The sequence below is a fragment of the Stomoxys calcitrans genome, chromosome 3, assembly GCF_963082655.1.
Source record: "Stomoxys calcitrans chromosome 3, idStoCalc2.1, whole genome shotgun sequence".
Taxonomy (NCBI): domain Eukaryota; kingdom Metazoa; phylum Arthropoda; class Insecta; order Diptera; family Muscidae; genus Stomoxys; species Stomoxys calcitrans.
This window is the reverse complement of record NC_081554.1, coordinates 168,744,410-168,759,305: the sequence shown is the minus strand read 5'-3', so window position 1 is coordinate 168,759,305 and position 14,896 is coordinate 168,744,410. Positions and strand designations below refer to the sequence as shown.

The following is a 14,896-nucleotide window of genomic DNA, read 5'->3' as shown; positions in this document are numbered from 1 at the left end:
GCCCAAAAAGTAATTGCGGATTTTTTAAAAAAAAGTAAATGCATTTTTAATAAAACTTAAAATGAACTTTAATCAATATACTTTTTTTACACTTTTTTTCTAAAGCAAGCTAAAAGTAACAGCTGATAACTGACAGAAGAAAGAATGCAATTACAGAGTCACAAGCTGTGAAAAAATGTGTCAACGCCGACTATATGAAAAATCCGCAATTACTTTTTGGACAACCCAATATTAAAATCTTTCTGGGAGATTTCAATGCGAAGATTGGGAAGGAAGTCATCATCTTTGGTCCAACAGACGCTCCCCCTGGTTGGAAGGTTCTAAAAGCTTCCTTGAACTATTGCAAAGGCTGTCGGTCTCTGCTGGGACTCGAGTTATCAACTATTCTACTACAACCCTACTACTACTCTATTACGACTGTACTTCTACTCTACTTAAATACTACACTACTACTACTCTGCTTTATTACTACACTACTACTACTCTACCAGTACTCTACTGCTACACTACTACTACTTCACTATTACTTTACTACCACTCTACTACTACTCTACTACTAATCTATTACTACTCTACTACTACTCTACTATTACTATTCTATTACTACTAAACTACAACTCTTCTACTACTCCACTACTACTCTCCTAATACTCTACTTCTACTCTACTCTATTACTAATCTGCTACTACTCTACTACTACTCTTCTGCTACTCTACTACTACCCTACTACTCCTCTACTGCTGCTTTACTACTACTCGGTTGCGACTCTACTTCAACTCTACTTTTAATCTACCACTACTCTACTACTACTCTACTACTACTACTCTACTACTACTACTCTACTACTACTACCCTACTACTACTACTCTACTTCTACTCTACTACTACTCTTCTACTACCTTACTACTACTCTACTACTACTCTACTACAACTCCTCTACTACTCTTCTTGTAATGTACTACCACTCTTCTACCACACTACTTCTACCCTACTACCACTCCAATACTACTCTACTACCACCCCAATACTACTCTTCTACTACTCTACTACTTCTTTATTACTACTCTACCACTACCCTACTACTACTCTACAGCAAGTCTATTACTACTCTACTACTACCCAACTACTACTACTCTTATACTACTCTATTACTACTCTACTTCTACTCCTTTCTACTCTATTACTACTCTACTTTTACTCTCCTACAACTCTATTAGTACTCTACTTCTACTCTCCTACTACTCTACTACTACCCCACTACTACTCTACTACTACTCTACTTCTACTCTACTACCACACTACTACAACTCTACTTCCACTGTACTACCACTTTACTACCACACTATTACTACTCTATTTCTAATCTGCTACCACTCTAATACTACTTTACTACTACTCAATTATTACTCTTCTACTACTTTACTACTACTATTCTACTACTTCTTTACTACTACCCTACTACTACTCTACTACACTAATACTTCTCTACTGCAACTTCACTACTACTCTACTACCACACTACTACTACTCTACTACTTCTCTAATACTACTCAACTACTACTCTTCTTCTACTCTATTGCTATTCTACTTCTACTCTACTACTACTCTACCTACTATTACTACCCTACTATTACTACTCTGCACGGCAACTGTACTACTACCCTACTACTACTTTACTACTACTCTACTACTAATCTACTACTGCTCTCCTTATACTATACTACCACACTGCTACTACTCTACTGCAAATGCAAATTTTTCCCATGAACATCCCACTAAGGAACAGGGGCAAACTGCTCACATATCAATGAGTGCAGTTCGATTCAAGTTTAAGCTCAATGATAAGGGTCCTGCTTTTTATAGCCGAGTTCGAACGGCGTGCCGCAGTGCGACACCTCTTTGGAGAGAAATTTTACATGACATAGTACCTCACAAATGTTGCCAGCATTAGGAGGGGAAAACCGCCGCTGAAAATTTTTATGCCCTCCACCATAGGATGAGGGGTAAACTAATTTCGTCATTCTGTTTGTAACTACTCGAAATATTCGTCTGAGACCCCATAAAGTATATATATTCTTGATCGTCGCGGCATTTTATGTCGATCTAGCCATGTCCGTCCGTCTGTCCGTGCGTCTGTCTGTCGAAAGCACGCTAACTTCCGAAGGATTAAAGTTAGCCACTTGAAATTTTGCACAAAATACTTCTTATAAGTGTAGGTCGGTTGGTATTGTAAATGGGTCATATCGGTCCATGTTTTGATATAGCTGCCATATAAACCGATCTTGGGTCTTGACTTCTTGAGCCTTTAGAGTGCACAATTCTTATCCGATTGGAATGAAATTTTGCACGACGTGTTTTATTATGATATCCAACAACTCTGCTAAGTCTGGTTCAAATCGGTCCATAACCTGATATAGCTGCCATATAAACCGATCTTGGGTCTTGACTTCTTGAGCCTCTAGAGGGCGCAATTTTTATCCGATGGGAATGAAATTTTGCACGACGTGTTTTGTTATGATATCCAACAACTCTGCTAAGTCTGGTTCAAATCGGTCCATAACCTGATATAGCTGCCATATAAACCGATCTTGGGTCTTGACTTCTTGAGCCTCTAGAGGGCGCAATTTTTATCCGATTGGAATGAAATTTTGCACGACGTGTTTTGTTATGATATCCAACAACTGTGCTAAGTATGGTTTAAATCGGTACAAAACCTGATATAGCTGTCATATAAACCGATCTTGGGTCTTGACTTCTTGAGCCTCTAGAGGGCGCAATTCCTGTCCGATTTGGCTGAAATTTTGCAAAACGTATTTTATTATGACTTTTAACATCTGTGTTAAATAAGGTTCAAATCGGTTCATAACCTGATATAGCTGCCATATAAACCGATCTGGGATCTTGACTTCTTGAGCCTCTAGAGGTCGCAATTATTATCCGATTTGCCTGAAATTTTGTACAACGGATTCTCTCATGACCATCAACATACGTGTTTAATGTGGTCTGAATCGGTCTATAGCCCGATACAGCTTCCATATAAATCGATCTTGAGCCCCCAAAGGGGGGCTGATAGTTTACACAGGTCTCCCACATATAATTTAATTGTGGTCCAAACCGGATCATATCTTGATATCGCTCTAATAGCAGAGCAAATCTTTTCTTATATCCTTTTTTTGCCTAAGAAGAGATGCCGGGAAAAAAAGAACTCGACAAATGCGATCCATGGTGGAGGGTATATAAGATTCGGCCCGGCCGAACTTAGCACGCTTTTACTTGTTTCTGAAGGTCTCGCCAGGGTTCGTACCTAGGCGTTCAGCGTCATTGGCGGACATGCTAACCTCTGCGCCACGGTGGGCTCCACTATTACTGTACTACCACTCTAATACTACTCTTGTACTACTTTTCTACTACTTTACTTTCTATTCTGTCACTACTACTCCTGTAATACTACTACTTGTGGATAATGTCGTGGAACTATTCTGTTAAACTTGGTTCTATATCAGTGATGGGCACACTAACACTATTGACAATACCAAAATGGGTTTGTGTGAGTATCATCATACATCAACGAAATGAAATACCTTTGAAATAGAGGTAACCGATTGAAGCCACAGGAAGTTGTTTATATTGTAAGTGTGCTTTTAGGCGTTTGTCCTATGCCCGCGGGCATATGTGCATGCTGTCCGCTTATGTTCTATATAAACTTCCGCGAAACTATTTTTTTTTGGATTTTTTCAAATATTTTTATTTAATTTTTCATGAAATAATAATGCAATTCCATTGTCCTATTATTTACTAAAGTTTGTATTTTTCGTTACTAATTGAGTTTTTATTTTCTCTGTTTTTTTTCCAGGTATGTCAAAATCAATGCTTGAATGTGGAATGTTAATTATTTCACTGCACTGCAAGGGAGAACAAATTTGTTCATGATTGAACATTCTACTGTGTCCATTATCAATTCTATTAAATATTCTATTCAAATATTCGACATAGCCTCAGAAGTCATCGCCTATGCGCATTGCTAACAAAAATTGCCAAAATATCAACATATTGACTAAACTACAACAATACATTAAAATAAATATTTTCCCCCAATTGGTTTTGTTGTGAAGTTGAGGTGGAATCTGAACATCCCTAAAGCTGTTGTCATAAAGGCAAACACTGAAAAAAATTGAACGAATGTATAGCCTGTTTCATTGGAGGTGGCAGGCAGTTTTAATGTTTCCTTCCCGGTCATTGTCTTGCCTTTTGAATTCAGAGACTAGAGTAGTAGCGGACAGGTTTACAAGAGATTCCTGTTGAACTTGCTTGCACATCCATGACTTACCTATTCACAACTTTTTATTTCTATTTTTCTCAAAGTGTACTTTTTCTCTACAATCATATGAGTTAGCCACACATAAACCTCAAAAAATATTCATTTAAATAGCACCTGCTAAAAATCAGTTTTTCTATGCTACCATTCTCCCCCTGCCCCATTCAAAAAAGGCCATCTACAATGGCGGCTTTTGAACATTACTTCCAAATCTCTCCCATATCAGAGATGCTTTGTTGTCCTCTGATTTGGTTGTGTGTTTGTTGGTCGCTGTTGCTCTCTTTGGTCTCTTTTCAAAAAATACAAAATGCCATAAGAACGTTCCAGGTTCGCATTCGAAGTGAAATGCGTTTGGCATTTGTGTGGCTGCATAAATGAATTTTTACCATTTTCAAAAGGTTTGCTCTCGTTTTATTTTCGGTTGCCATGCTGATGTCGTTGCATTGGCATACACGTCTATATGTTTTATAAACGAGGTATCCGTAGGTATCTCATTTTTGTTATTAGTTTTTGTGGTTGATTTCGATCAAAATGCAATCAATGGTGCATTGCTACAGTTTGTGGTGGAGCCATGCCATGAGCTTTTGTCGATATATTTTTCGCCATTATCTGTGACATTTGTTTTTGTAGGGTTTTCGGGGTATCCAAAAACAAAAAACCTGAGCTATTGCAATGCAATATATTATTTGCATAGATGCAGTTGTAAAATGCAGCAAAAAAGCCAGCAGCTGATGATGATGCAGATATGAGAGTACAGAGTAGAGTCTGTAATGAATTTTTAACAAATTGTGAATCGAAAAACAAGTAAAAAGGCGTAAAGTTGGGCCGGGACGAACTTTGGATACCCACCACCTCGATTTATATGTAAACCAGCTTTCATTAAAATCCGGTGAAAATTGCATACCCTATGTCCCATAGCAGTTATCGGAACATAGTTCGATATGTTCCGATTTGGACCAAATACTAATAAGTATAATAAATAAGTCATTGTTCAATTGTGTATAACAAAATATTGGTCTTTTTAGTAGCTATATCTAAAAACAAACCGATCTGAACTATATACGACATGGATGTCGAAAAGCCTAACATAAGTCACTGTGTCAAATTTCAGTGAAATCGGATTATAAATGTGCCTTTAAAGGGGCCAAGACTTTAAAACGAGATATCGGTCTATATGGCAGCTATATGCAAATCTTAATCGATCTAGACCAAATTGCAGAAATATATGGAGGGGCTTAGCTTAACTCTCTGTCCCAATTTTCGGCAACATCAGACAATAAATGTGCCTTCTATGGGCCCAAAACATTAAATTGAGCGATCGGTCCACATGGCAGCTCTATCCAAATCTGGACCGATCTGAGTGAAGTTGAAGAATGGTGTCGAAGGGCCTAACACAACTCACTGTCCCAAATTTCGGCGACATTGGACAATAAATGCGCATTTTATGGGCCTTAAACCTTAAATCGAGAAATCGTTCTATATGGCAGCTATATGCAAATCTTGATCGATCTGTGCCATATTTCAGAAGTGTGTCAAGGGGCTTAACCTAACTCATTGTCCCTAATTTCGGCGACATCGGACAATAAATGCTCCTTTTATGGGCTCAAAACCTTAAATCGAGGGATCGGTCTATATGGCAGCTATATCCAAATCTGATCTGAACTGGGCCAAATTAACGAACGATGTCGAAGGGCCTAACACAACTCACTGTTCCAAATTTCAGCAAAATCGGATAATAAATATGGCTTTTATGGGCCTAAGACCCTCAATCGGAGGATCGGTCTATATGGCAGCTATAACCAAATCTGGACTGATCTAGTCCAAATTAACGAAGGATGTCGCAGGCCCTAACACAACTCACTGTTCCAAATTTCAGCAAAATCGGATAATAAATATGGCTTTTATGTTTCTAAGACCCTAAATCGGAGAATCGGTCTATATGTCAGCTATAACCAAATCTGGACCGATCTGGGCCAAAGTAACGAAGGATGTCGAAGGCCCTAACACAACTCACTGTCCCAAATTTCAGCAAAATCGTATAATAAATGTGGCGTTTATGGGCCTAAAACCTTAAATCGGCGGATCGGTCTATATTGGGGCTATATCAAGATATAGTCTGATATAGCCCATCTTCGATCTTAACCTGCTTATGGACAAAGAAAGAATTTGTGCAAAGTTTCAGCTCAATATCTCTTTTTTTTGAAGACTGTAGCGTGATTTCAACAGACAGACGAACGGACATGTTTAGACCCATAAGTCTAGATGGCGCTTTACCTTGCAAAAATAAGTCAAATAGATTGATTGACCCATTATGACCATGTGGGACTCAAATAAAAAGGTATTTGAGAGTAAAAAACGAATTTCATATCCATTTTTGAAGGCAAGTGTTTGGGGGTACCCCCTGAACTTCATTTCCGATTATGGCAATATGGAGCTCAAATCAACGGCATTTGGTAGTAAAGAACGAATTTTATATCTGTTTTGAAGGCAAAGTGTCGGTGGCCCCCCCAAATCATCCTCCAAACAGTTCATATTTACCGACCATGGCATGTGGAGCTCACACTAAATGGATTTGAGAGTGCAGCACGAATTTTATGATTTTCGGGAAATTCTTACTCGTTTTCGGGACAAAGACCCTGGGGTCCACCCCACCATCGAACAGAATTTATTTACCGATCGTGCCATTATGGGCTCATATAAAATGTATTTGAAAGTAGAGCACGAAGTTTGTATTTACATTAAGGCCCAAGTGTCTGGGTGGCCACCTCACCTCCGAAATATTCCCTAAACTGGAAATATTTACCAATACGATAATATAGGACTTAAAAGAAAGGTATTTGGGAGTGGAGTAAAAATTTACCCATGAATGGATAAGGGGCACACTTCGCACACATCAATGTGTAGTTTCCCATTCAATGAGTACTTTCCCGTTCAGTCCCATTCAATGAGTACTTTCCCATTCAGTCCCATTCAATGAGTACTTTCTCATTCAATGAGTACTTTCCCATCCAATGAGTACTTTCCCATTCAATGAGTACTTTCCCATTCAGTCCCATTCGATGAGTACTTTCCCATTCAATGAGTACTTTCCCATTCAATGAGTACTTTCCCATTCAATGAGTACTTTCCCATTCAATGAGTACTTTCCCATTCAATGAGTACTTTCCCATTCATTGAGTACTTTCTCATTCAATGAGTACTTTCCCATTCAAGGAGTACTTTCCCATTCATTGAGTACTTTCCCATTCAATGAGTACTTTCCCATTCAATAAGTACTTTCCCATTCAATGAGTACTTTTCCATTCATTGAGTACTTTCCCATTCAATGAGTACTTTCCCATTCAATGAGTACTTTCCCATTCAATGAGTACTTTCCCATTCAATGATTACTTTGCCATTCAATGAGTACTTTCCCATTCAATTAGTACTTTGCCATTCAATGAGTACTTTCCCCTTCAGTCCCATTCAATACTAATAGCTCTTTTTGCTTCTTTGTCATTTATTTTTTTATTTTTTTTTTCGAGTTCAAACGTATATTGAGTTGAAACACATATTCTATTAATGTTTATATTCTTCTAAAATTTTTTTGTAAAACTTGGAATTAAAACTTCCCAATTGGGTGAAAACTTCCACATCATGTAATTTTTCCCACAACTCGTCATGGTAGATGCGGAAATCCTTGAAGTACATATTGGGTGTGAAAAATTCATATTCATCAATTTCACGATCGAAGGGATAGCCAAAGGGTAAATCATCCACATAAGGTGTACAAGTTTTGAGACTCTTAAATGCCTTGCTCTCACTTTCTTGATAAGGTGTAACCATGAAGAAAAATTGTACGGGCATACCCCCATCCCAGCCGCGTGGTAATAACAGACGGTTAGGGAAGCCACAATAGCCCTGAGAGCTCTCATCATAATTCATAGGATCTGCTGGATTATGTTTAAGGTCATAATACCTCTGGGAATAACTCAAACGTTCGGGTATGGTGCCACTAAAATGAGTAGAGCTTAAGTTTATGGTATTGGAGCCCACATCCAATTGCCAAACGGATTTGTCCAATTCCCAGAAGTTTTCACGATTCTCTGTCAAAGTTATGATGCGACCATCTTCATCAAATTTGGGTGCCAAAAACGAACGAATGACCACTGGCATCTTATGGTCCGATTTAATGGTGAGCATGAAATCGAAATCTTTATGACTCAGACGCATTTGACGTGCCTTCAGCGTTTGATCCCAAACAAATTCACCATCCACAAAAGTCAGCCTATCATTCATCAAATTGCTGGCATCGTAGTCGTGGAGCTCAAAATAGGTTAATAATTTGGAGATTTTTACATCGTTGATAACCACACCGGGCAGCATTAACTCTTCCTTGGTATAGGGCTTGATATACTTATGGAATAGATCATAATGATCGGGCAGCTTTTTGAGTGACATATAGAATAGGGGATCTCTCAACATGGTCTCAAAGTTCAATAGAACATGGGGCTCTATGCTGGCTGCTTCAGGGTCCACATCGGCGAAATACATGTGGACATATTGCAGCCAGTTGTGACCAAATTCAGCATCCACATTGCCTTGCATCATATTGCCTATGAATTCAATGGCTTTGGGATGGCGCAAATCCATGTTAGTTCCATTGGCAAAGGTGTAATGGCCTTGTTCAATAATGGCATCCAGGCGTTGGCGGAAATTGGCCATTTCCTTATACAAATCTTGATTGCCAAAAGTTTTCATATCATAATCGTTGCGACGACTGGAGAAGGACAAACCATTGTAATGCAGCAGTTGAGGATTATAGCCATGCTCCAGCACAGCATAGTGATTGACAGCGGGTATAACACCTTGGCCATGGGACAAACGTTCCAAATAGTAACGTGCCAATATTTGTCTTACCGTAAAGGCATAGAATTCACCACGGCGCTGCTGGTCCAATGCGAAGGATTTTCCTTGCAGCATGGGAGCAAAAGCCATATTGAAATAATAGAAATAGGCATTCCAATCCAAATCTTCGGTGAAATAAGACAAACCCGATTCCTTGTTGTGGAAGTTGATCTCACGGGTATAATCAACAGGCATCCAGAATGTTTTCATACCATCTTGGGTATCCTCCTCAGCATACCAATTGTCACCCAAACCCATTAGTTTCCACCATTGCCATACCTTCCAGTCCTTGGTGTAGTAGTAATGATAGTAGCCTTCGAATTCCTTGAAATATTTCGCATAGTCCTTGTACATCACATCCTTGTATTGTTTCTCATACATAATCAGCTTGCTCCAGACTTTATAATCGAATTTCTGGGCCTCAAAGACGAATTTGTTGTTGAGGAAATATTCCGGAAAGATTTCATAGATGGCGGGCAACTGCATTCCTTGCATATCAGGACGATGCATGACGGCTAACGTTAAGGCTTGCACAAATAGAGCTTCGTTGGCATATAGACGGGCCCAGCAAACATTGCGTTGAAAGATTTCCCAAGTCTTGGCATAATAAAAAATGCCAAACAGGCCCATCATTTGTTCCTGATGATGGGGAATCATGACACCATAGAATTCACCTTTGGGCAGATTGCCACCATATTTGTAGGCCTTATAATAACGATCCATGAAAAGTTCATAGTCTTGGGGAGGATTCTGGAGGATTTGAAGTCAAATATGAGGAATATTCCTAAAGACAAAGATTTCAGAAAACTTACCTCATAATCATCCTTGTGATAGACAAAACTCGTACCCAACTTTATGTAGTCCTCAAACATCAAAGTATCCTCCACTCTATAGACAATTTCGTAGAGAAACTTTTGCTTTACCATTTTATCCTTATTTTCCTCCAGAGGACTCGAGGCCGCCACTAGGCCAACCAGGGCCATTAAGGCTAGACAAATTTTCATTGTTACTCAGGAACTAAAACAAATGTTGTATAACTCGCACTGCCTACAGAACACAGACTGATGAAGTTAAACTAAAACTCGCAGATTTATATACTGCTTATCTTTTTTAGTTTGAATGCATTTTTAAGATTTATTTTTAAAATGTTTGTTGATATTTCCCTGAACTTTGGTGTCAGGCATTTGATAAGATGCAAAATGCAAAAGTTTCTAACGGAGAAATCTCTAGACATTTGTATTCAAAAACTAATGAACAAGGTCAAATTTTTCCAAAAATTGCAATAAAAACCTAGTGGACTAAAAAAGAGGAGCTAAAAATGGTAGACACGTGTAGCAGTGTTTTGCAAAATTATTGTCTCATTGTTATGCAAACGGAAAAATTGAGTAAAAATAAATAAGTTCACAACTTGTGATCTAGTTATCTGAGAGTGACAATCTATTTATAACCTGCACTATAGGGTGGCTGTATGCTAACTACGTCTTTTCTCAAAAAATTTGGTCTACTACTAAATTTCCCATAAACATTTCATTAAGGAACAGGGGATACTTCTCTCATAACAATGAGTGCAGTTTGATTAATGTTTAAGATCAATGATAAGGGGACTCATTTTTGATGCAGAGCACGAAAGGCATGCCGCATAGTGAAACCATTTGGAAGAGAAGTTTTAATATGGCAGGATACCTCATAAATCTTGCCAGGATAAGCACCGCAGAAGATTTTTCTGTTATTCGCGCCGGGATTTGAACCCAAGTGCTCCGCGTCATTGGCGGATATGTTTACCACTGCGTTATGTCGGTCTAAAAGCCTTTTTTTAGGGTTCAGGATAGGATAATGGTGTAGGCATGTAACGAGATGTGAGTAAAGCTAAATTACACATTTAGTTAGTGGAGACACAAACCACTGACCTAACAGCCCTCTGTTACTGGCATTAGCAGAACACTGGTAAACAATTTTACCTGAAATTCATTAATGATTACTAGAGATAGGTTTCTACCGGCTAAATACCCAACGCTTACGCAATGAATACCTTTATTGGGTAGTTATTTGGGTATTTATAATTTTGCAGATATCTTGGGTATAAAAATATTTTCCAAACAATTTTTGATGATTTCGTATTCTTTGTATATAAACCTGACCTTCTGATCTCATAAAACCGAAGATTAGTTATTTATAACTGCTATATAGACCGCTCTCCAGCCTTTAAGTCTTGAGGCAATAAATTGGTTACTTTGCCCGATTTCGATGAAATTTAGCATAGTGAGTTCTGCTAGACCCCTACCCATTTCTGTGAAGTGTGACTCAGATCGTACCATATTTGTATAAAGCTGCCCTATAGACCGCCCGATCTCCCGATATAGGGTAATGAGGCCATAAAAGATCCATTTATTACCTGAATTCCATGAAATTTGGCACAATGTGCTCTGGTAGACCCCTACATAGTAAAAAACTGCTGTTTGTGGGGTATTTTGGGAAAGGGGTAGACCCCCAGAAAATTGGTCCTGCAAGTGGGTATCAATGCTTGCTCTACCGACCAATACTTTTCATTTAAGCTCCACATTGACTTGCTCGGTAAATAAGCCGGATTTATGGGTGTTTTCGGGATTGGGGTGATCTCCCACACACTAAACCCGAAGAATATATCAGCAACGTGCTCTATTCTCATATATCTATATATAATTTATTTTTGAACCCCATATTGCCATTGGCCTCAAAATTGGATATAAAATTCCTTTTCTAATCTCATTTAAACTCCTTATTGGGGAAGGTCCTACTAATATGATATCCAATATTCGTATTATACTCGCAAATATCTTTCATTTGAGTCCCATATTGCCATGGTCGGTAAATATGTCCGATTTAGGGGTGTTTTCGGGGTTGAGGTGGCCTCCGTAACACTTGGTCCGACAGTTGGATATCAGATACGTTTTCTTATCCTAAATACCTTTCATTTGAGTCCCATATTGTCGTGATTGGTGTATATATATATTTGGTAGGTTTTGGAGTGGGGCGCCCCTCTAGATAAACCCATCCGATATTTGGATACCACATTTTTATTTTAAGCGTACTATATGAGAACACACAAAATTTCGCTTAAATCGCACCACCCATCTCCGAGATCTGGAGTTTCTGAAAATTGGGACAAGGGGGAGGGTCCGCTCCCCCTTCAGATATCAAAAAATGTAGTACCCTATTTTCACCACAGGATCATTATGCACCATCTGTAAAAATTTCAAGAAAATCGGTTCAGCCGTTTCTGAGCCTATAAGGAACACACAAACAAACAAACCCACAAACAAACACAAATTGATTTTTATATATAAGATTACACTATATCGGGAGATCGGTCTATATGGCAGCTACATTCAAATATGGTCAGATCTGGACGATATTCAACTAAAAGATTCAGAGGGGTACCAGAACTCGATGTGCCAAATTTCATCGAAATATGATAAAAAATGGTCCCTTTCTAGGCTCGTTACACTATATAGGGAGATCTGTCTATATGGCAGCTACATCCAAATATGGTCCGATCTAGACGATATTCAACAGAAAGGTTTGGAGCGGTACCAGAACTCGCTGTGCCAAATTTCAACGAAATAGAATGAAAAATGCTCCTTTTATAGGCTCATTACCCTATATCGGGAGATCGGTCTATATGGCAGCTATATCCCGATATGCTCCGATCTGGACTATATTCAGGAAAAAGGTTTAGAGGGGTACTAGAACTCGCTGTGCCGAATTTCATCGAAATAGGATGAAAAATGCTCATTTTATAAGCTCATTACACTATATCGGGAGATCCGTCTATACGGCAGCTATATCCAAATATGGTCCGATATGGACCACATTTGACAGGAATGGGAAGATGTTTACCCGAACACACTGTGCCAAATTTCATAGGATTCGGGTATCCTTGAGGATTTTCAAACCATTTAAGTCACCCGGACCTAATGTAATATTTCCAGCGTTAGTATAGAAGGAGGGCGACTATCTGGCGGCCCAACTGGCCACTACTTTCACAGCATACTTAGGACTTGCATATACCCCAAAAGCTTGGCAGCAGGCAAGAATGATCTTTATACCTAAGCCTGGCAAGACAAATTATGCGACACTAAAGGTCTTAAGACCTATAAGTCTTAAGTCCTTTCTTAACAAAACCATGGAACGTATAGTGTATGCCATGATAAAGTGTAGGACATCCAGCGTACTAGTCAAATATAAACTGCATTCCTATGCCAAGAAAAGGTCGGTGAAGACTGCCCTACACGTGGTTGTGCATAAAATAAAAGAATCCTTCGATGCCAAAACGTACACACTGGCAGTGCGGACCGACACACTGATTCAGTCCTTAAACCAGTTCCAGAGGGTGCGGGTCCTAAGAGACTGAATAAACCTTATGCTAAGAAACAGGTGGATAAATTGTGTGTCCCATAAGTAAATATAAGGGGAGAAAGAGACACGCCGCAGGGGGGCATTTTATCGCCACTCCTATGGGTGACCACCATAAATGACCTATTACGGATTCTGACTGAGGAGGGATTTGAACCCGTCTGCTACGCAGACGATGTAATACAACTTCTAAGTGGTAAGGATCCGAACCAGTTATGCAGAAGGGCCGAAAGGGTCTTGCATATGGCATATGACTGGGCTAGACCCAGAGGTCTCAATTTTAACCCAGGGAAGATTGAAATATGCTTGTTCACGAGAAAGACGAAGACGGCCCAAATTAACGCACCACGTTTCCTCAATAAGACGATTTCGATATCGGACAAGGTGAAATACTTAGGAGTGATCTTGGACAGGAAACTGAATTGAAGGCTCACAGATGTTGGGCACTATGTAGACGGCCCGTAGGCTCGAAATAAGGCCAGAATCCGAGAATAGTCCACTGTCTCTATAGGAGCGTGATTAGACCAATACTTACTTACGCCTCACTAGGGCCCTGGATACTAATTTAGATATCCGACCCATTGGCATACAGATTAAGTGTGAGACAGCCACTGCGGCTATGAGACTTAAGGCGATGGGAGAATGGATTGAGGATGGGAGCAGTATATAATCGAGGCGACGATATGAAACCTGGAAGTAAGGGCAGGGGTATCCAATCAGGTGCATGAGATGAACCTCGAGGTCGAGTGCGAGGCATTGCTGCCAGCGGCAAAGGCTTGCATTGACGGAACCCTAGCATTGCCATCTGGAAGATCGCATTACACGGATGGATCAAAGCTAGAGGACAGAGTGGGCCTGGGGGTCTACTTTGAGAACCCAGGGACTGAGATCTGTTTTAGACTGTCTGACCATAATACGGTCCTACCGGCGAAGATCCGGGCGATAATGGAATGCTTGAGGTGGTGTGGTGCTAACGCGAGGACGTCGAGTGAGAACATTTTTGCGGACAGTAAAATGGCCATAAGGACAATAACAACCAGGACGGTAAGGTTGCGAATAGTCTTGCAGTGCAAGAAGGAGATTAAAGCTTTCTCTGAGGATGGCAAAATCCGCATCGTTTGGGTGCCGGGCCATAACGCAGTAAGGGGAAATGAAATGGCAGACGATTTGGCGGTGAAGGCCAGAGGACTGCCTTCGATAAATTTGGTTAACTCGAAGCCTTTCGGGTCGACGCAGTCCGAGTTAAGGGCGTGGGCGACGAGAGCGCATGCAACCCTGTTTAACAGCAAAAAGGTCGGTAGG

At 39.7% G+C, this 14,896-nt stretch overlaps 1 protein-coding gene across 1 annotated transcript in view; it reads left to right on the top strand.

Moving 5' to 3' along the window:
- Positions 1-14,896, top strand: part of LOC106084977 (semaphorin-1A) — a 1,175,174-nt gene that overhangs the window by 542,078 nt on the left and 618,200 nt on the right. The gene's annotated exons all lie outside the window — the stretch shown is intronic.